Source organism: Leptodactylus fuscus, chromosome 3 (genome assembly GCF_031893055.1).
Source record: "Leptodactylus fuscus isolate aLepFus1 chromosome 3, aLepFus1.hap2, whole genome shotgun sequence".
In the NCBI taxonomy this organism is placed as follows: domain Eukaryota; kingdom Metazoa; phylum Chordata; class Amphibia; order Anura; family Leptodactylidae; genus Leptodactylus; species Leptodactylus fuscus.
The window spans coordinates 212167795-212191411 of record NC_134267.1 but is presented as its reverse complement, the minus strand read 5'-3'; the positions used below and the strand labels follow the sequence as shown (position 1 = coordinate 212191411).

At 43.7% G+C, this 23617-nt stretch overlaps 1 protein-coding gene across 1 annotated transcript in view; it reads right to left on the bottom strand.

Annotated features, from left to right (window-relative positions):
• HPCAL1 (hippocalcin like 1) overlaps positions 1 to 23617 on the bottom strand; it is a 118772-nt gene that overhangs the window by 61810 nt on the left and 33345 nt on the right. Inside the window, exon 2 of the mRNA XM_075269157.1 lies at positions 8868 to 8930. The gene's annotated coding sequence lies outside the window, so the exon portion shown is untranslated. The remainder of the gene's footprint in view (positions 1 to 8867; positions 8931 to 23617) is intronic.

Genomic DNA, 23617 nt, shown 5'->3' with positions numbered 1-23617 from the left:
TTAGATGCCCCCAGACATGCTTCCCCTGCTGTCCCAGTGTCATTCCAGAGGTGTTGGCATCATTTCCTGGGGTGTCATAGTGGACTTGGTGACCCTCCAGACACGGATTTGGGTTTCCCCCTTAACGAGTATCTGTTCCCCATAGACTATAATGGGGTTCGAAACCCGTTCGAACACATGAACATTGAGCGGCTGTTCGAATCGAATTTCGAACCTCGAACATTTTAGTGTTCGCTCATCTCTAATAGTTACCTATAGTTGGCATTAGATAAATGGTTTTCTTCCTCCTGAAAGATATAATTTATATACCATTTCCGAGACAGCATTACATGTAGGTCTTACTATACTAGCTAGTGCCTCAACAAAGTGAAAAAAATACTCGCTGACAGATACTAGCTAGTCTACACCTGTACCAATATCCATCCAAAATTTGGGCACTTTTTTGTCCAGCAACGTCTGGGAGAGAAGAACAGATAAGAGATAGACCCCATTATAGTCAATAGGATCAGTTATTGTTTCTACACCCTGACAGCTACTGTATTACTACTACTGTCAAACCCGACTAAAGCTAGGGTCACATCTGCATTGGAGTCTCTGTAAGACATCACCATAGGTTCTACCTAGAGAAAAGTCCTGCAACGAGGAAACCAGACTGATACCTGCCTGACCCCAATATGGTGTCCATGGGTGCCCTCAGGTAACCGCTTTTCAAGCAGACAGGCTCTCCATCCTTCAAATCCCCGTGCGAACCCAAATGATGGAGAATCGAACCCTAGTGTGAACATACGGTGAGGCTCCATTCACATTTGCACCATTGTCCCTCTGAAATTAGGGATGAAGACTTCCTGCAAGAAGGACTTTTCATCCATCGATGTCAGGAAGAAAACCATGGGAAGAACATGCAAATCTGACTTCCATGATGTAATTAGGAAGTCAGTGCCTCAGGCATGCACACCAATAGAGGGCGCTGACTGAGAATGTGCAAGTCTATCTTCCATGATGTAATTAGGAAGACAGAGTCTCAGTCAAGACATACAATAGAGGGCACTCCCTTTAACATCATGCCGACCTTCTCAGAGGCTTTTGTTTGCAATGATGTTGGGATTTTACCAGGTAGTCTCTCAGCGAAGGACAGCTGTTTCAATGTTATTGCATCTCGTCAGCTCGACGCAGAGAGGACTGATCTGACAGAGGTGAGAGGCTTAGACAGGGTTTAGGGGATATCGTCACTCCATAGGGAGAGAACCACCATTTAGGTGTGAACAGACAGACCACATTATAGTCAATAGGTTCCCTCAGGATACATTGTTGTCAGTCTTTAGATTGGATTACTGTTTGATCCATTATTCTGGTCCGCCATGAGACCAGAAGAACAGATTAAAAGGACACTGATGTTGAGTGCACCCTAAACAGGTATTTACAACAATTTATAGAGCCAGATCAAAGTTGATGGTAGATGCAACTTTCTAGTAACAGTCATACAATAACATGGTTAGGTTGGGCTAGTGATAGACATCAAATATCAGAAGACCAGTGACGGCCATGGGAATTGCTAGCATATTAAAGTGTATGAGAGCAACTTTTACCTCAATGACCGCCATGTTGTATTTTAATAAGCCTGATCTGCTCTTTTCCCAGAGCCCCTTAGCAGCTGCCCCTGTTGCTCTCCCTAAAAACCATCAGCGATTATTAAAATGTGTGTTGAGTTTTCAGTATGCTGTAATAACTCGCTGATGGAAATTTTGTCTGTGCGCCTACCGTGCCATAATCTATTAGTAGATTAATCTTGTGATGTGCAATGAGATACATATAGGATTGCGCACTGAAGTAAATGTTATTAGCACTAAATGAATACAGTCATTTTGCCGCGCTCGGTGCTTAAAGCTAAAAATTTCTGGAATGCTCGATAGGACACAGTACATTAGCAGCTGGATGTCCATGGAGAGGGGAAAAAGACTGGTCCGTAATTGATAGGTTATAGACAGAGATTTTAGCCTAGATCCCTGGAGTTATGGGAAAGGGGACGTTACTGCTGACTACAGACTGTAATAAGGTATAAAAATAGAGCCAGAAACTCAGTGCACACCAGGGTGCACACAGTAATTACGTGTATAAATGGTGCCCATACACAGAAGAGTAAAGTCGAAAGATGAACCCATTGGGACTGGCCATCCATCCTATATCAGGCATGTTAAATTTCATTGAAGGTAACCAACCACTATAGTATGTTTGTTCAATTCTTAGTAGACTAACAATTTCCATTGGCCTGTAGGAGTTTGTACCTCCACCCCCAAATTGGTGCATTACTGCTTCCTCCAGGGGACATAATGGACCAACTTGGGAAGAAGTACTATACTCCCGATGGAGTGACGATATCCCCCCAACCCTGTCTAAGCCTCTCACCTCTGCCAGGTCAGTCCTCTCTGCGCCAAGCTGACGAGATGCAATAACATCAAAACAGCTGTCCTTGGCTGAGAGACTGTATCTGGTAAAATCCCAACATCATTGCAAACAAAGGCCTCTGAGAAGGTCAGTATGATGTTAAAGAGAGCACCCTCTATTGGTTTGCTTGACTGAGGCTCCGCATTCCTAATTACATCATGGAAGATAGACTTGCACATTCTCAGTGAGCGCCCTCTATTGGTGTGCATGCCTCAGGCACTGATTTCCTAATTACATCATCAAAGTCAGATTTGCATATTCTTCCCATATACTCTATATAGTGTAGACTATGAATTCAAGTTCATTTGTGGTTATTGCTCCTGAGGTAGGGGGTTGTAGTCATTTGTGCTCCCCCGAAATGCTCATAGGGACATTTCCATAGTTAAGTATAGAAGAACCATTCAGGGGTATAGCCATTATCACAGGCAGTCGAGTAACAATAGAAGACGCAGAAGTTGTTCTTATGCCTGGGTCTTGTTGGCCTAAGGCCCTTCAGATACAGGACATGCCAGTAGGACTATATATGGTCCATAGTGGTTAGGGGATCCTGGTGCAGATTTTGCATTTGGACCGGAAGCTTACAGTTTTGCCCCATCTCATTTGCAGCAATGGGATTTTTCAGTGACCCGCCAATCTTTCCATAGAGATGACTTTTAGATAGAACAGTAAAAAGGAAAATGGTTTCTGTGTAAATCAGCGAGTAACAGATTTGTCAGCAAACAGATGTTCAGACTTTCTCTGCGGTGACATAAGTCAACAAACATTTGCCTTGTCTGATTTGTACAGCAGCTGTGCGCCTGCGGGATCCGCGGGATGCAGCACAAAACATTTACCGTTACAGCATATTGCTATTATACACCGCTGACAAAAACTTCTGAAAAAAATGTGTTATTCACATTTAGCTGCTTCTGTCCGCATGACGAAGGTAAACCATCTGTTCTACTCTGAATCTATCCGTGGATAGGTCTGTGTATTGGTTAGTTAGTATAGTCAGAGGAAGAAGTGAAACACTTTGTTGTATAAATTCACTATGACTCTGGCGTACCTAGAGGCTCGTGTGAAGCCATCTTTGTGCCCCCGAAGAGTAATAGTGCCCCCCTTCTACACCTGCAGAGTCATAGAACCCTCCTTGTGTCCACAGAAACCAGTTGCTTCGTTCATTGCTTGGAACCAAGTCTTTTTGTTAGAAGGGCGTCCCTTCAATAAGCCATTGCTCTTCTAGGAACACCCAGTACCTACCTGTAATCTGTAGGTAACCAACAAGCAAATTTGGACTTGAGGGAGATGTCAGCTAAGGGTTGCTCTCCATTACATTATTGAAAGGTCTCACTACAGGAATAAAGAACGTGACAAGCTGCACAAATCCAATGGGGAGTCGCCTTTGGGAGTATTACTCTTCCACCCAGATCAAGAGAACTTTAGTGGTTTGAACCGGTTCACAAAATTCTGATGCAACCTAATTCTGTATCGTACCCATGACAGAGGTCAATGGAGTCCTCCACCACTTCCTATTTTCACTAGAGTGAGGACTTGTCACCTAGTGTCACAGGAGTCAGGAAGCGCCTATGACCACGGTGACCGGTATTTAAGAAAAAAAGTAACCAAACTAATTTTCAGGGCTCAATAAACCCCATTTAGTTTGGGCATGTACAAAAATAAGGACATTTCAGAAGTAAAGAGGCAGAGATGGACATTGAGGTCAACAGTAGACATTGCCATACTAGAGTTTGAGCTCTAGTAAGAGAAGTTGACTCTGTGATCAGATGAGCGCCCTTAAATTTGGACTCACGCTAAACTGAGGTCAGTTTATCAGGTCTGATATTCTTAACTTTTTCTCTGGGCAGCCATCATGATGAGCAAATAAAAGCCTCACACAATTTACATGATCCTTCCATCAGTCTGAAAAACAACCAATGGCCAAGTCCACATGGACATTACATGCAGGTTAATTGCCTGGTGTTGACAGGAAGTGTACCCCTGGGATATGTAGGGTACATATACAGTACCACAGAGGAAACCACAGTGACGTTTATGGGGTCCTGGAGACGGAGGACCCAATCATCTTGTGATGTGATGCCCTTATTGACTTAAAGATTATAAGCAAGTCCCTCACTCCCGTTGCGTGGATGATTATTTACTCTGTAATGTTTAAGTGTGTTTGAACACGTGCCCTATGGATTCATAAAGTCCTTTGCAACATGTTGACTCTATATAAAGATTGTTATCATCATCAAATATCTTAGGTTAAGGCCCTAGGGATATGTGTGGTGCCCATACGTGCAATCTTCAGTTCCTCCGGGCAATGTGAGGGTCTGGAAGCTCACCTTTATTATTCACCCTCCCTATCTCATGAGATGTTTAACTTTCAAAGGGCTTCCACTTGTTCCTTTTGGGGGTTATTAACCTTTGTATGGTTCTCCTCAACAACACCCACAGCACTATAAACAAGCAGTACATATAGTGGAGGCCAAAACTTCTGCCGCATCAAGAATAGGGAGGGAGTGCGGTGGTCAAGTGAACTTCTATCTTGCAAAGATGCACCATAAAGGTGTTGGAGCTCCTTCGAGGAGTGCTTGACAAACCAGTTGCTACAACGCCATGAGTTTGCCTCCTGGGACTTATTCTGGAGGAGAAAGGAGCATACTTTTCTCAGGGATTGCATCTTTCCATCCCATAAGGCAGTGTCTATGCACTGGATGTCAAGAGAGCCCTCCCTGACTCAAATCTTAAAAGGTGTGAGATGTGTAGTGTTCATCTCCCCTGACATCACGGCACGTAGTGGGTGTTCCAAATCTCTGAGCGCCCCAGCTGCCATTTACAGGAGGATGGGTAATTCATTTATTTTTTTCCCCTGCCTGCATGTAAACTATACAGTCTATTCTGTATCTGTTCCATTATCTCCTTTGTGTGACCCACTGCTGAATGGTCACAAAAAATGGAGCCATAACCAATATAGATCATGGTTGTGACTGAACATGGTAGTGTTATGTACGGACTGTAATAGCATGTGACATGGGTGCGTCTGTCAGGGGTTAATTCATGCCACTCACTGAATAAGACACTCACTCTTCACTCAAGATTCAGATTGAGCATAAAAAACACACCCCGACACACACTGTCACTACCTATTGCATCCAATAGAAATGCAACGCACACATACACACGCACGCTTACAGCTCCCAGCAGTCAGAAAGGAAACACACATTAAAAGGCAATGGATCTATAAAGCATACAGGGATCAACTTTAATACAAAAAAAAGCCACAAAACAAAAGTGACATCCAAAAATCAACCAAGAATCAAATAAAAAAGGGGAAAAAAAATCTGAAAAAAAAACAAAAAACAAAAAAACACTCTTACAAGTTACAATGAAAAGATGGCTGCAAACAACTCAGCTGACCCCACATATGTGACCAAGTTCCTCTGGTTAAGGAGATATTGCCACTCCTTAGGGAGAGACCACCATATAGGTGTGTGGAGACTTATTAAGCCATTTGCGCTCCACTGTGAGGGATCATGGGAAGAATATGCAAATCTGTCTCCCATGATGTTAATATAGGGAGACAATGCCTCAGTCATGCAGCCCACTAGGGGGAGCTCCCTTTAACATCATGCCCAACCGTCCCAGAGGCCTTTGGTCTCTCCCTAAGGAGTGGCAATATCCCCTTAACCTGGTCTAGAAGCCTCTCACCTCTGCCAAGTCAGTCTTCTCTATGCCGGTCTGAAGAAATCCAAAAAGGTTGAAACAGCTGTCCTTGGCTGAGAGACTGACTTGGTAAAATCCTATATCATTGCAGCAAAGGCCTCTGGGAAGGTCGGGCATGATATTAAAGGCATCTCCCCCTAATAGGCTGCATGACTGAGGCACCGTCTCCCTATATTAACATCATGGGAGACAGATTTGCATATTCTTCCCAAGTTCCTCTGGGCATCATTTTATAATGTTAGGCATTGCTTCAGGTTTTAGAGATGGCCCTCTGGTTCATTATTCTAATCCTTTGCCAGTCACTGGACAATGGACTAAGGAGGTGAGACCAATGGATAATAATTGCTTCTATTGTTTAATTCACCCCTCCTGTATGGAATAGGGGTTTGAAATGTTTATTAATCCATCTACTCAACCTGGAAAGCTGCGACACCCAGACCCCAGTGACAAAATCACCCTCTAACCCCTTCCCTGATGTCATGAAGAGGCCCATGTCTCTACATTATAACCACACTTCTCTATCTTGTACTGACTTCAAAGGAATGTCATTCATAGACCATAAGTGACAAAACCACAGGAATCCTGCCAAGTGACCTCCAGTTTTAACCTTGGAGGAAATACCATAAATACACGAAAATCAACACTACGAAGCCTCTTACATGTACGCACAGGTAGGGGCTTTCTTTACGGATAGTCATTTTATTATAAACTGAAATTTAAGGTATGCCTTAAAAAAACTCAGCCATAGAGACAAGAAGTTCCCAAGCCATGACAGGCGGAAGGGAATTCCATCAAACAAGTGAAGCTTGAGGAGAGTCCTGAGTATGAGACTACAAAGATGATAACAAAAGTAGAGGAGAAGTGGAAGATCTAGTGGATTTTGTGTAGGATGGGATCAGCAAGAATGTACAGGGAGGGTAAGTTGGAAAAATATCTTGCCAATATGTAGATCTAACTTGTTATAATTCAGAATAGCTTACACTGTGCAAGAATTTCAGTTACTTAATCTGTAAAAACCATTGTAAGCTGGTGAAGAAAGATTAAGAAGGAGCTGTTATCTTTCCTGACATGTCTGTTTTAGTAACTACTTGTATTTCCCATGAAACCACAATTCTAGAGGATCTTTGCTTATAACTCTGCATTGTGCTGTTCTTCGGGTTCCTCATGGGTGTTACCATTGGGGGGGGGGGGTGTTCCTTCACACTTCGATAATGTATAACTCATGCTGTCGTGTTGCTTTGTATAAGGATTCGCCTCTTTGACAGGGGGAAAGATAACACCCAGTGGTGAAACTATTCATAAACTTTTTGAAGGAGTTAGGGTAAGTTCACACGGGTTTTTTTGGTCAAGATTTTGAGGCCGTATCCGCCTCAAAATCCTGACCAAACAGATGGCTCCCATTGAAATCAATGGAAGCCGGGCAAGCTCTTTTTTTTGGGAGCAGTTTGTTCTGACTCCCGGTAAAAGAAGCGAGGTGCTCATTCTTTTAGGCTGATTCGCCTGAAGACACTCCCTCCTGACTAGGCCCATTCATTTGGGCCTGATCCGGAGCGGAGTGCGCGACTGGATACCGGTTCAGTGCACCGGCATCCAGTCGCAGATACCCATATTGTGGACTGGAACCTGAGGCGGCCTCCACCTCAGGTTCCCATCCAAAAAACCCCGTGTGAGTAAAGGGTCAATGCAAAATAGATGACCTGGAATTGTTATATTTATCGTAAATAAAATAATTTACTAAAACAAACATGAGAGATGGGTGAACAAACTTGTACCAAACCGGGATTGGCCAGAATATTCCACATTGTTCAGTTTTTTTTTCTTAAACCATACAAATGTAGATATGTCTCAGCTGAACTAAGATGGCCAATGAGTATAATAGGTGGAGGCGACAGAAATTTTTTTCCACTCTCACTTTCTATTACCTCTGCGTGGCATTTGGCACTCTCCTGTGACATGTGCCCTGGGCACTGCTGAGGCCTGTGATTGGGCCACCAGTGGTCACATGGGCATACCGAGTATCACAACATTATAATGCTTGGGAGTGTCCATGTCCATCACTAGGCCTCAGTGGTGACCCTGGGCACATTTTGGCCTCCATTTATTATATTCTGGAGTCTGAAGAGACTGTAGAGTATAATAATGTCACTTTCTATAACTTTGGCTGGGTATGCTAGAAACTGGATAGATAGATAGATTCCTAGGATCCATGAGAGCATTATACACTATAGACTATGCCAATTTAAGGATGTGATAAATTCCAAGTAGATCGACCTGAAATGAATCTTGGACCTGAACCACCCAAACTCGAACCCATTACAAGTTTGTCATATAGTCACATGCTCATGAACATCTAGAATAATACACAAGTATAACGCACCCCTACCCTGATGTCATACGCACACACCCGTAATAACTAATGTCATGACTATGGCGGCCCATGATGTTTTATACGGCACCTGACACAGGAGACCTTGAACACATAATTGGTAATGTCCTTCAATATTGTGCCCATTGTATAGCAATATTATAGTAATGCCATCTTTGTCAGATTTCATATCACTAGATAATTCTGAGTAACCCCATGTACGTAAGAAGCTACCTCATGTTCCTCCAATGAAATCCCAGGAGAGCGAGTAGATGATATATGTCTGGACATACATAAAGTACAAGGTTAGGATAATTCATAGGCCTAAACCTGGTATAGAGGATATTGGACTTACTAGGGGGAAGACTTCTGCATCAAATCCCAGATTGGCGTAACGTGTGGCTGCTGGTACGAAATCCTGTAACAAGAGGAAACAAAGGAAATATTTAGTGTATTGTCACATTCTGTGGATGTAAGGAGTTTGGTCGGAGCAGTGAAAAGTGCTACAAACATCACAATGGACAAAATGCAAACGCCATTCATTGCATTGTTGTAGCCTGGCTTAACTGTGAGCAGGGATTAGGGATAGTGACATGTATAGAAAATGTGACTATACAATGCAAGATGGAAACTCTACCCAACTGGTTGCAGCAAGCTGGTATCCTATGAAGAGGATTAGGAGATGAATATAAATGCTGTTTTATTACAAAGCTATGTTCAACTCCTCCAAGGGACTGTCACCCAAAAAATACTATTTATATAAATATAATATATGCTATATAATGAGTAATATATATGTATATTTTTTATAAATATAGATTATATTTTTATATTTTTTTTCATTGCACTGTATGTTAAAGGGATTTGTCGTCTTCCTTTGTGTCACCTCTAACGCCTGCGCAGTTGGCTCTGCCAGTGAGACACCAGCAGAGCCGAGTGCACATGCCGGCCATTTTTGGGAGGCCGCTCTGGTATTGAACTACAAGAGCAAGAGCAGCCTCCCAAAAATGGCCGCTGGCCGGCACGCGCACTCGGCTCTGCTAGTGTCTCACTGGCAGAGCCGACTGCGCAGGCGTCGGAGGTGATGCAAAGGAAGATGACGAAAGAAGGGGAGGATCCAGCCGAAGATAGAGGTGTCGCTCGAGCATGTTTTCAAACAGCAGTGGGGACGCCCCCCACTGCATTTTCAGCGTTGGGGCCCGCCCCCCATCGCTGCCAGAGAACTAATTTGCATACCGGTAAAAACCAGTATTTCTAAGGAACGGCTCAGCAGAGACCACGTCTAAAGGTAAGAGACGAATAGCCTTTCTAAAGGCTATTCCGATGTGTGATTGCCAAAAAAATAAATTTCAACGGTAGAATCCCTTTAAAGAATTACTATATTATGCAATTTTCACTCTGCCCACTAAACATAATAGTTTACAAACACTTGCAAATTCAGAAGGGGTTTCTTTGCAGCGGTTACCACCATTTCATGAGACAGTGTTACAATAGAAGATAACACCACTGACCCATCATGCCATTCACTACTGATAATAGATGTCAGAACTTATCTACTTCCCCTCCCTGCACAGATCACACCTAGAAATGTCTCCCATAGGCCTCATAGACTATTGCTGCTTATGATCACAAGTGTGCAGTAAAGCACATCACTAAATGCTGTTAACAGAGCAGAGGCAAGATGGCCGCCCCATAATCATGTACAAAAACATAGTAAAAACTAGACTGAATATCAGTTTCTTTTGAAAGCATTACAAATGTTGGAAATAAACCCAGACCATTGCACTTAATCATTTTACGGGCAGATGTAACTTTACAAGCTTCTGGAAGCCCGTGCAGTGCGTCATGGATGTCCCCTGTTTATTTACACTGGCTGTAAATAGATAAAAGCGTATCCTGCAGTGCACAGGAGCGGAGGGCGTCACGCTGGGAGCAGCCAGAGATGTAGAATTCTATATCAAGGCATTTGACAATGCCAGAAGAATACTATATTTGATAAATTAACGGTAGAAAAGCTGCAGGAGGGCGAGATTTGTATAATTAACGGAGAAATGGAAAATCATCTGGACTGGCGACAGCGACATCAGGGATTGCATACAAGTGTCTGATCGACGAGAATCCTCAACAATGAAAGAACGGCCAATGGAACCCATTTCTGGTGACACTTGGTTAAAATAAGATTGTCCCATTGTTTCTGTACAGTTCCTTGCATTCACTTTAAGGCTGGGTTCCCATGATGTATTTTGGCATGTAATGTGGCATGTTTTCAATGGGAGCCGGTACCGTATACGCGGCGCTATTTTGCGACCGTGATTTTGCAGTGGCCACAAAATAGCGCCGCGTATACGGTACCAGCTCCTATTGAAAACAATGGGAGCGTATACGGCCCGAAAAAAAGCTCCCGCGGCGTCTACGTTCCACATTACGTGCCAAAAGACATCGTGTGAACCCGGCCTAAGAAAGAATGACCTGCTATAGACAAACAATTTGCCTTAACACTATTGGGTTGCCCATAGTCGCTCTTTTACTCCTTGATACTTCCATGCCACTTTCCTCCCTCCATTTACAAGACACAGACTATGAACATCTGCTTTCTATTTACTACATTTTTTTTTCCTTCTGTCGCAACCATTTGTATATGAAACTCAGCCCATCCCAAGCTACACTCTGAAAACTGAGGTATTATTCCCAAATTCACGCAGCTCTTGGCCAGTGTCGGTAGGTAGCATATTGAATGCATATGGTTGCCGCACCATGGAAGCCTAGCCTTAAAGTGATCATACATATTAGACAGAAGGAAGTTAAAGGTTTACCAATTCGACTGGTGGTGAAGAGAATGGCAAAGAAGCTTTTTGGGAACAGTCTTTAAAGGGAAGATAGCTTGTGGACGAAAGATCAAACATGGCTGACTTTCGGGATGATGAACGTGTGCAGTTGGTCGGCCAAAGCAATCATTGATTGTTTAGTTCATCTGAAGAACAATATGGTTGGAATGATCTTTTATCAACTTGAGTTTAAGGTGTATGGGCCCCATTGGGTGTATAGTAGAAAGGGCAGGAGCAGTCTATAGTGCAGGGGTAGGTACCCAAAACACATCTCTCACTGACATTTTAAAAACTGTTCGGGACGCTTTGTCTCTCTCATGGACTATGGAGACCCAGTCAGAGGGGAAAAATATAAGGCTTGGTATCCTAGTATCTGGGCAGTGAGCCATCCTAGTCAGAGGGCTGCAATTGCCTCTGCATTTCATCTTTGTGCCTTGACGCAAGTCCAAAAAGTATAATATGGCAACCCAACCACTAAAGTGGGCGCTCGTTCACTTCGACAAGGCCGGACAGATTTGTATGGATTTGTTCAACAAAAAGATCAGGCTGTCTGTCTACAAAGAAGGTTTTCTGCAGACCGCCAAGTCCTGTAGTCAGCTAAAATGCGTATCCACCAGAGAAGGATAGAATTTACAAAAAAACCAAAAAATTGGAAGTTTGAATTAACCAGTTAGTTGGTCGCTGCTATGGTTTGCATTATATGACTTACAACTATCAATGGGCATACAGACTATACAGCTAACCCATGCCATAGTCAGTGAGTGAACCCATCGATAGCTCCATCTTGGATCTAGTAACCCCTCACAGATGGGTAGAACTTAAGAACAACCTCGCTGTACCAACATGAAAAAAACAGCCCCATTATATAAGGTAAAATGTTGAACTCAGATACGTAAAACATATTGATGAGTATTGTAGGGAACTAAATCAAAGTCAACATCTAAAAACATAATGAAATTTTTTTTTCAGGAGGGGGAAAAGGAAATCTGGCAGGTCACCTGACAAGGGGGAACCAACAAGTCTTATTGCCTTGACTTGAGGGTTACAGTAATGGACTAAGGTAGCAAACTAGATAGCAAAAATTCCCTGATAGCGACAACTTTCCAATTATCTTGGGCATGGATCTTGTACTACTAATGGTACCAGTATAAGGATGTGAGGAACTTTACACCTCTGACCTCATTGATATACTTTCTGCTAATGAACTGGCAGGCCATACAGTGGATCAACCCAGATAATGGCAGCCATTGTGATGCCTCGGAGACGAAGGCACTTTACAAGCTGCTAAGTACTGCACTCAGCTCCGGAAATTTGCCTTAAAAAAAACATAAGGGAAGGCACTTAAGACTGGTAACTAATGTTCTTCATGTGCGGTAATAGTGGGCATTAACCTTTTGTATATTATCACGGTCCCTAACACCAAGCAGAAAGATGGAGACCGGCTAACTTCAATCTAGGAGTATTTTTGAAAAAAAAAAAAGCAAAAATAAAACTGATCAGATGGAAAACTTGACTTTTAAAACATCAAAAGTTTTCTAGGCGATGCCATACTTGAGATTTATTCTAATAGACGCAGCATTACATGGCCGCCCCTTCTCACAGCCCGGCTGCACCTTAGCATCAATTATTAACTCCACTTCAAACACGACAAACAATCCGGCCACTTCATTACACCCAGTCCTTCACATTATTTAGACAAGGCAAAAAGAGGGTGAATGCTTTTGTCATTAACCTGAGCGAGGCCCTGGAATAGGAGTTTATACTATGGATGATGGGAGACGGGAAATTTGCTCTACTCCAAAGACTTCAAGGTTCAGAAAGAGGTTTCAGCTTTGAAGGAGTTATTTAGGACCTATTGGTTTTTATACAGAAAATCTATCCATAGAGTAGGTCATCAGTATCAGAGCGTGGGTGATCCAACACCTGGAACCCCCACGAATGAACTGATTTGGCTGCCAGAACCTGTATACAAGGTTTTTTTAATCAGAGGCCGCTCTGCTCCCATTACCTTCTCAGTTCCCAGGCTCCACATCTACAATGTACATATGTATACAGCTTCTGACTCTAAAAATTGTAGTGGTGGAGCTTGGGACCTGTTCCCATTCACCGCAGTAGGAGTTGGCCTGCCTTTGGCCATACACCTTCTGGCTGCTGCTGATCGGTGAGGTCCTTGTGTATCCATTACCCATGGGTCTCAGACAACCCCTGTAAACTAAGTTTACATGGCGATTTATGGCCACAAAACATTCCAATTACAACTATTGCCCTGCCAATTGCAAATAATAACATCCTAAATTATTGTGGATACAAGGGGGTTCACTCCACAAAAGAATCATTGTCAACTGGCCAAACCAACAATTTGGACTCCACCTCTATACCACAGCTGGACTCAGATTCCTTCAACATGGTCAATGGCCATGGTCAAACAGAAGTGGTAAAGCTCCTCTAACTGAACAATTAATAAAAATTAGTGAATTCTTATGATAGTAAATATGTAACAAACTATGCATCCGAGTACACAACAATTGTACAATACAACGTAAAAAAAAAGGATTCATTTTATTTTGCATCCACCCAAAACTGGCCCTGACTTCAGCTCCACAACCCTGAAAGAAGAGCTTGTCTTCTGCTGGAATATCACTGCACCAGATGAGCCTTCACCACTCTGGTACATTGTCTGGACCACTTTGCCTTGTACGGCCAAAACACTCTTTCATCGCCATCTCAAATAAATGATACAAAAAGACCCAATAAATCCCATCACACGACCTATTAAGATCTATTGAAGAATCCTGATGAAGGTCCCAGCTTGGCAGAGTAACGTCGAGTACAATAAAGGATATTCACTCCAGTGAGGACCTCCACCACTATTGCTAGGATGGGTCAGGGTCTTTGCAGTCAGACAACTACCAAGTACTAAGCAATAGCTTATATTACAGATATGCCAAATCTTTAGTGGAAACCCCCTTTAAAGACAGCATAGTGATGCAAGGAACACAGAACCTACTTATGGGCCATCCTAAAAACGTCTCCAAGTTTGTACAGGTGACAATTCCTTTCAATCACCCCATACACATTTATGCTAGGGATCAGATGTATTGAAAATCAAACTGTGTGACACTGCTTTCCTAGGATATCTGCCGATGGAAGGGTCAGGACACCATGATATGCAATAAACTGTTAGACGACTTGGTTTTGACAAGATCCATCTGTCGTGTGCGGCCACCTTTAGTACTTTCTGCTATCGCAGACTTGTCAGTTCCTCTTTAACGTTGCAATATTGCAAAATTGTATTTATTACTGCCTATGTAAGCAACGGACAGATCAGCAAAGCAGAGACCAGAAAGTGAAAGGCTCAGCGGCCCATGTGACCCCCTCTTAACTATTACAACCTCTTCGAATATTATGTGTAGGACTTTTAATAGAGTCAATCTTGTTAACTCGGCGCTGTAAGAGAAAAGATGCCTAACGCTTTCTTAATGCAGATTACATAAAAATAGCACCAACTGAGACAAGCTGAGGGATAAAAATGCCTTCTAATCCCTGGCTATTAAAGGATGATCGATGCTACAGCACGTAATATTTAAGATGGTTCTACGTGGGAAATTGTGGGGCTTCTACCAAAACCAAAAGGAATTGGCAACTCTATTAACAACCATGTGCGTAAACAAAGGAGTCTTTCCTTATTTTTTTATGGGGTTAAGATATCCTCATAGTAAGGCATAAGATGACCAGGTTTGAAAAGAATTGGACATTACAATAGGTAACCATTTTTTTTTCAAAAATAAAGCTTGTCATGTTACATAGGGATTCTCCGGGGACCCCTTTTAGACTTCCTCCCTTCAGTGATTTTTTTAGATGCTATACCTAAGTTTTCCAGGTTGGTTCTCATCCTGGGTGATAAGATCAGAACCAGCAGCCAACTAATGGGTTGCTCCTCTGCCTCTCCCATTTTCACCACAAGTCGCCTGTGCTATGGCGGCTGGCTTTACTATAGTCTTCCAGCCCCTATAGAACAGGTGACTCTTGTGACCTGGAAATGAAACCAGCCCAAAACCGCTAGGTGAAGAATCTAAAAACTGATTCAAGACTCAAAGACTCTCTGGAGAACCCCTTTTACATTAATGATTTCTCCTGCTCAGGTCTTTCCTCGGAGCTGGAACACTCATGGAGCTCGACCTATCCACAGTATACATGAAATTCTACTAATTTCAGTCGTATTTTAGGAAAAATTTAAGGTTGACCACAATTTAGTTGGTATGGAACCACAAGAATCTGTAGATTGGTGGGTAAGCTTCAAGGGGGAAAAAAAAAAAGTTGTCCAAGTAACAGTCTTGAAATATTCTTTACTACTAATCTGTTAAAACTTGTACTCCTTAAGGGTGCATTCACACTGAGTAAACGCTAGCTTATTCTGAACGTAAAACACGTTCAGAATAAGCGGCGTCTAAAGCAGCTCCATTCATTTCTATGGGAGCCGGTATACGAGCGCTCCCCATAGAAATGAATGGGCTGCTTCTTTCACTCCGAGCAGTCCCATTGAAGCGAATGGGGAGTGCCGGCGTATACGGCAAGCTCTGCTCATGCCGGAGCGTACACGCCGGCACTTCCCATTCACTTCAATGGGACTGCTCGGAGTGAAAGAAGCAGCCCATTCATTTCTATGGGGAGCGCTCGTATGCCGGCTCCCTTAGAGATGAATGGAGCTGCTTTAGACGCCGCTTATTCTGAACGTGTTTTACGTTCAGAATAAGCTAGCGTTTACTCAGTGTGAATGCACCCTAAAAAAGGTTTTTGTTAAGCACATCTTTGGTGACGTGATATGAACATCCCTGTTCTGTATTTATAGTTACACAGTACCTACCTTCTCATATTGAAGTTAGTGACCATGTTACTTCAAGAAGTTCAGCCACAGTGTAACCCTATTGACATGAGCGAACACTGTTCGGATCAGCCGATCTGAACAGCACGCACCCATAGAAGTGAATGGAAGCACCGGTGACGCTGACTTTGCTGGTGGCCGGTCGGCGTCACAGGTGCTTCCATTCATTTCTATGGGAGCGTGCTGTTCGGATCGGCTGATCCGAACAGTGTTCGCTCATCTCTATGATGTGAGAATGAGATCAACCTCTAGCTCTATCCTTAGGCCAGTTGTAGACCACAGTGCTACAACCAGCGTGCCGTGAATTAAAAGTACAGGTGGCACACAGGAATATCCCCCACTAGGTGCCCATGCTTGGGCCGAGCTTCCGCAGCTCCTTTCATTAAAGAGGACCTTTCATGGTTTGGGGCACAGGCAGTTCTATATACTGCTGGAAAGCTGACAGTGCTCTGAATTCAGCGCACTGTCGGGTATCCTGATCTGTGCCCTTGGTGAAGAGCTATCAGTCTCGGTACCATAGCTCTTCACTGTCAGTAGGGCGTTTCTGACACTGTCAGGACCATCCTTCTGTAAAAGTAGCGCTGTGCTCTGAGACCAGGAAGGAACGTCCCCTCCCTCCTGATAATACTCACCTATGGACGAGCACTGTGAGAAGAGGGAGGGGGTGTTCCTACCCGCTCACACAGTACAGCGCTATAGGCGCTGCTTGTACAGAAGGATGGTCCTGACAGAGGGAGCCACACGGTGGCTCAGTGGTTAGCACTGCAGCCTTGCAGTGCTGGAGTCCTGGTGTTCAAATCCCGCCAAGGGCATAAAACCATCTGCAAGGAGTTTGTATGTTCTCCCCGTGTTTGCATGGATTTCCATCCCATATTCCAAAAAGACATACTGATAAGGAAAAATGTACATTGTGAGCTCTATGTGGGGCTCACAATCTACATTTAAAAAAAAAAAAAAAGAAGGATGGTCCTGACAGACTGTCAGATACACCCTTCTGACGGTGAAGAGCTACGGTACCGAGACTGATAGCTCTTCACTTGGGGCACAGATCATGAAAGCCGACAGTGCGCTGAATTCAGCACACTTTTGGCTTTCCAGCAGTATATAATACTGCCTGTGCCCAAACCCATGAAAGGTCCTCTTTAAATGAATAGGAGCCTCAGAAGCAAGGGCCGCAAAATAGGACAGGTATAGGACCTGTTGTATATTTTGTGGCCTGGACGGTCAGCTTGCATATGGGACCGTGAAATTCAATATTGTGTGTATGGGCCCATAGAAAAGAATGAGTCAGTGTGCTATCCAGGAAATACATGGATAGCACACGGTTACGGTCGTCTGCAACCGGCCTTAGTCAGAAACCTGCTCCCTCTGTGGATATCAAAAATGAATCTGCCTAGATCAAGAACTAAATAACCTGGTGCATCCTTTAGATAGGTCGCCTATGTCAAATCGGTGGTATATTGTATAGCAGCTGTGCTTGGTATTGCATCTGACCTCCATTCATTCAAATAGGACCAAGCCACAGCATGGCCATGTGATCAATGAATGTGACATTACATGACCGGGACAACGAAAAAAAAGCTCTCACCCAAGCACCACAGCCAAAGCACCATAGAATTACAAAAACAACAGCGTGGTCATCCTTGTCAGAGCCCATTAATTTGATGCCAACAACATAACCTATGGACATGTCATCAATATCAGTCTTCAAAAACCCCTTTAATTTTTTTTTTTTTTTTTTCTAAAACACTTCAAGAAGAGCATAACCAAAAACAAAGGGCTGGAAAATTCTCATGGACTTGGAAGCATGATGAGACACATGTATTCCTAATCTTACGACCTAAACCTGCTGGACAGGTACAGCAGGAATTCCTGAATATCGATGTAACTAAAATAATATAAGATTTCTCCAAAGAAAGAAAAAACAGCAAACAAAGAAAGAACAGGCAGAAGGCAGAGCCACATCAAAGAACAGACTCGCTGCCAGGAACCACAAGTTTACTGATGGGTTATAAATAACCCTACAAAAACCACCAGGAAGAAATAGAATGTAATGGGGTAGGCCGAGAGTATTTCTAGAAGTAACTCTCTACAGCTTGTTCATTACGGCACGTTAAGTAGGACGTCATTCATATTCAGTGGCGGATCCAGGGTTTGCGGGGCCCTGGGCAATTGACTTTGGCGGGGCCCTACGCGCAGTAGCAAATTAGGCCCCGCCCACTTTTATGTTGGCTCCGCCCATTCTCATTCATTTTTCATGTGATTCCACACAGTATAATCCTCCTACAGTCACCCGTAAATTATATGTCCCCCCTCCAGCTCTCCCCATTTTCATATACACCCTTCATCTACCCCTAGTTTCATGTCCCCCCCTCTATCTCTGTCCCCAGTTTCATGCCATTCTCCCCCTTTATCTGCCCACAGTTTCATGTCCCCCCCGTCTCTGCCCCAGTGTCATGCCGTTCTCCCCCCTTCATCTGCCCCAATGTCATGCCATTCTCCCCCCTTCATCTGCCCCAGTGTCATGCCATTCTCCCCCCTTCATCTGCCCCAGTGTCATGCCATTCTCCCCCCTTCATCTGCCCCAGTGTCATGCCATTCTCCCCCCTTCATCTGCCCCAGTGTCATGCCATCCCCTTCATCTGCCCCAGTATCATGCCATTCTCCCCCCTTCATCTGCCTCAGTGTCATGCCGTTCTCCCCCCCTTCATTTGCCCCAGTGTCATGCCGTTCTCTCCCCCTTCATTTGCCCCAGTGTCATGTCGTTCTTGCCCCTTCATCTGCCCCAGTGTCATGCTGTTCTCCCCCCTCCATCCACCCCAGTGTCATGCTATTCTCCCCCCTTCATCTGCCTCAGTGTCATGCCGTTCTCCCCCCCCCCTTCATTTGCCACAGTGTCATGCTGTTCTCCCCCCCTCCATCTGCCCCAGTGTCATGCCGTTCTCCCCCCCTTCATCTACCCCAGTGTCATGCTGTTCTCCCCCCTCCATCTGCCCCAGTGTCATGCCGTTCTCCCCCCTTCATCTGCCCCAGTGTCATGCTGTTCTCCCCCCCTCCATCTGCCCCAGTGTCATGCTGTTCTCCCCCCCCTCCATCTGCCCCAGTGTCATGCTGTTCTCCCCCCCTCCATCTGCCCCAGTGTCATGCTGTTCTCCCCCCCCCTCTATCTGCCCCAGTGTCATGCTGTTCTCCCCCCCTCCATCTGCCCCAGTGTTATGCTGTTCCCCCCTCCCCTTCATTTGCCCCCCAGTTTCTTTGGGTCCCCTCCATCTCTGTCCCCAGTTTCATGCCGTTCTCTCCCCACCCCCTTCATCTTCCCCAGTGTCATGCCGTTCCCCCCCTCCACTTCATTTGCCCCCCAGTTTCATGGGCCCCCTTCATTATGTTCCACCTTAATATTTAATACAAAACAAACACTTGCACTCACCTTCCATCATTCCCCCGACTCTTCTCTCTCACTCCAGTCACATAAGCGATTAAAGCAGGAGCTGTGAGCTCAGCTCCTGCTTAGCTGCGGCCCGGCTTGCGTGTGTAAGCGTGATGACGTCATCGCGCCTACACACGCAAGCCGGGCCGGAGCTTTAAAGCAGGAGCTGAGCTCACAGCTCCTGCTTTAATCGCGATTCAGCTCATCGGCGGACGGACGCCGATGAGCTGAAATCGTGACAGGCAAGTGCCGGGGGGCCCCAGAGGCTCTGTGGGCCCCGGCACTTGCCCGACTATGCCGAGCTGACCGGGACCATTTTGTTAGGGCCGGGCCGCGGGGCCCCGCTAAGCGCGGGGCCCCGGGCGGTTGCCCGACTCTGGATCCGCCCCTGTTCATATTCAGTGAAAAACAAGTAAGGACAGGTTAATAGGTACTGCTAAAGAGGGTGTCTAGGTTTAGGAAAAACATGTCAAAAAGATGCACAATATAACATTGTAGTAAAGGAAATAATCTAACTGGTGCCTTTGTGAGCTATTGGTTCGCTTTTGGTCCTTAGCTGTGTCATGTGACCAGTAATAAGACTCTCCAACTGACATGGCGTCTTCTATGTTGTGAGGGAATCCGTTCCTATATTAATTCCTGAGAGACTCATTGACATGGCAATGAAGAGAGAAGTTGACTTCACATCCATTCATAAGATTTGCTATTTGAAGAGTCTTTTTGGTAGTCACGTGACACTGCTGAGGATCAGAAGGAAGGAGAAGTCTGCTAGCACCAAGAATATTACTGCAAATACCATACTGTAAGGAGACATGAAAGCAAGGTTCTTGGTACTTTTCACATTTTGATAAAACTGTAATTGTAAACCTATTAGTCACGTCAAGACGACCTCTGTTAGGTGAGGACCGACACTAAACTATGACTGCACTCTTAGACCCTTGGTCTCCCATAAAATAAGGGAAAAGGTGTTTCTCAGCCATATCATGTCCTGTGCACCACCCATCTGCCCAAGGCTAATATGGATGATATTTACTACATATATATAATTTTTTTTTTTAATTTACAGCCCATCCTTAGGATAAGACTAGGCAGGGCAACATGGTGGGTTCGATTCCCCCCAGGAACAACATCTGCAAGGAGTTTGTATGTTCTCCCTGTGTTTTCGTGGATTTCCTCCCATTCTACAAAAACATACTGATAGGAAAAAAAAAAAGTACATTGTGATCCCTATATGGGGCTCACAAACTACATTTAAAAAAAATAAAAAAATAAAAAAAATGACTAGGCAATAAATAAAAGATTCCTGGCAGACCCCTTCAACCTCTAAACCACCATCACATCTTTTCACAGAGAGCAATGCAGGCCCTCATTTTATGGGAAAATTTTCTGCCAGTAAAGAAGGTTAATGGCTCCCTAAGGCTCTTAGCCCACTCTAAGGCCCGGTTCACATCTGTGTTCGTATTCCATTCCGCCTGGGGACTCCCCGAATGGAAACCTATACACATTAAAAAGCGGTTAGCTAGGAAACCACACGGACCCCATAGACTATAATGGGGTAGGTGCGGTTTCCGCGCAGTTTTCGCATGAATCCCTCAAACGGAATACCGAATTCAGATGTGAACTAGGCCTAAGAGCTATAATTTATAAGCTGCAAAACAAAGGAACCAAAACCAGTTAGTATTAAATAAATTGTATTGTGCATGGCCTATATAAAACAAAAAACTTACAGAAATTAGGCATCTCCATGACTGTAAGAACCCAAAGAATAAATTGAACATTATTCTGAAAAAAAAAAAAAACACAGCTACACAAAAAATTGCTTTATATTTATATTTTTCCCACATAAGACAAAAATAAAAAATAAAATACAGTCAAAAATCCGAGAATTTTACATTATCATAGACACACCAGTTAAATGTTCTAAAATAGATAAACCCCCCTTACTATTCCCCTGCCTAATAAATACGACCACACAGGACTTGTATGATCAGAATATCTGCTGAAACTGGAGACAAGGATTCCTTCTGAGACTGTCTCCTCTATACGCAGATCTATACGGTTGCCAAGGTTTAACAGACTGGCGTATCGAACCTTCCTTGGCAACGTCTATAACCTAAGCAAACTATTGTGGACTGCTCGGATTTATTCCAGGGCTCCTGATGTACCTAGCAAAGCATCCACACCGTCTCAGTAGCAAGCACTTGAGGGTTACAGCTAATGATTTTAGATTAGGGATTTATTACATAACATATTCAGAGTAGTCTGGGCTGTTAAAGGGGAGGTCACATGAAGACAACATTCCCTTTTAAAAGGACACCTATCGGTAGTGATCAGTCGATCACAGCAGGTCCAACTTTTGTTATAAGTGTGACTTTTGTAGATTTGAAGTCTAAGGCTACAGTCACACCACCAAGGTGTAAAATGGCCATGAAAAAAAAAAAAAAAAATAAAAATCTATTTTTCACGGTCATCTTGCACTCGAGGAACCATGTTCACTGTTAACATCCACCAAGAAGTAATTTGTTGCACCTCTTTACGGTAGTCTATATTCTGTATGTTGTGTTCTGACATGTTCATGATCTCTCTGAAGGATTCATAATCTCAGGAACACGAAGGTTTCCATGAAAGCCTTGAAGAAGCTCCTTCCATCCTTGTGTCAGAGGAGACTCCCAGCTGATAACATCGCCTACTGTCACTTCCATTGCTTACTCTTTCCCAGAACTTTTTGATGGCCTCGTCTTGTGTAAATATTTCACATCAGAGGAAAAGGCTGAAAAGTATTAACAGATGAACTCCCTCCATGACCATGTGGTCCTCAGAATCACTATAGCAGTATATATCGGTAAGGATCTATATACAGTACAAGTATAAGGAGCTTGCCCCATAGCTGATAACCAAAGAGTCACATTCTATTTGTGGTTTATATAAAGGAGTCAAAGTTTTAAGGTCTGAACCCATTCATCTCAGCATGTGTATAGGCGAATCGGAAGGAATAACTCTTGATGAATTTGTATGGCCGGCTTCAAGGGGTTCTTCAAGGAACCAACCATCACTGTAGGGTTATAGATTTGACTTGATGGACCTGTGTCTACATCCAACCTCTGTACTTCCCAAGAACAATGGAGTGCATTTGTAGAGTGACTGTTCTTGGCATCGCAGCACAGACCATTCTCTTAAATGGATAAACCTATGTGACCAATGAACATGACATCAAATGGCCAATGAAACAAGCCTATGTGGCTTCATACAGCTACTCCAGGATGGGAGTTCTTGGAGGTCAGACCTTCACGGATAGGTCATTGATTAAATAGTCCTACAAAACCCCTTTAAGGAACTGGCCACTGAATATTTTTCAGTATTACATTCAGGGACTAAAGCTTTAGCAATAAAACCAGGGTCTGTATATAGTTTATTTGCAGCAGTTTTTTATTATTGAAGCTCCCAGGACATTATAGCGCAGTTGGCTGTTCTAATTTTTCAGACCAGTAAAAATGAATATCACGCTGTTAAGGACAAAACGTCTCATGAGAGGAGGTTTTTGTCATTAGTACAATGTCCTTTACAAAAAATGAGCCAATTATCCTTCTGCCGAGTCTCATCCGGAGTCCCCATGTGGTTGTAGCAAGTACAGGTATATGGCAGAGGACGAAAAATAGGATGTAAACCAAGTACCCTGACTCCAGTAGTTATTCCGCTCAGCTAAGTGATAGAAACTGAACTCGGGTCTAAAAGTGGACAAGGACTTTTCTCATTACTGTAACAAGACTTTGATAATGGACAGACCAGTGGGAAATGGAATGACTTTAGAATAATTCACTCCCACAAGGATAATGGTTCTGTAACAGATCAGGAGATGGAGCAAGAAGGCGACTAATATCTTCTAGAAATAATTGCCGAATATTAGACCTAAAACACAATGTTAGAAAGCAAAAGAACATAAGATGTGGCCATCTACTTCCCAATATTATAAT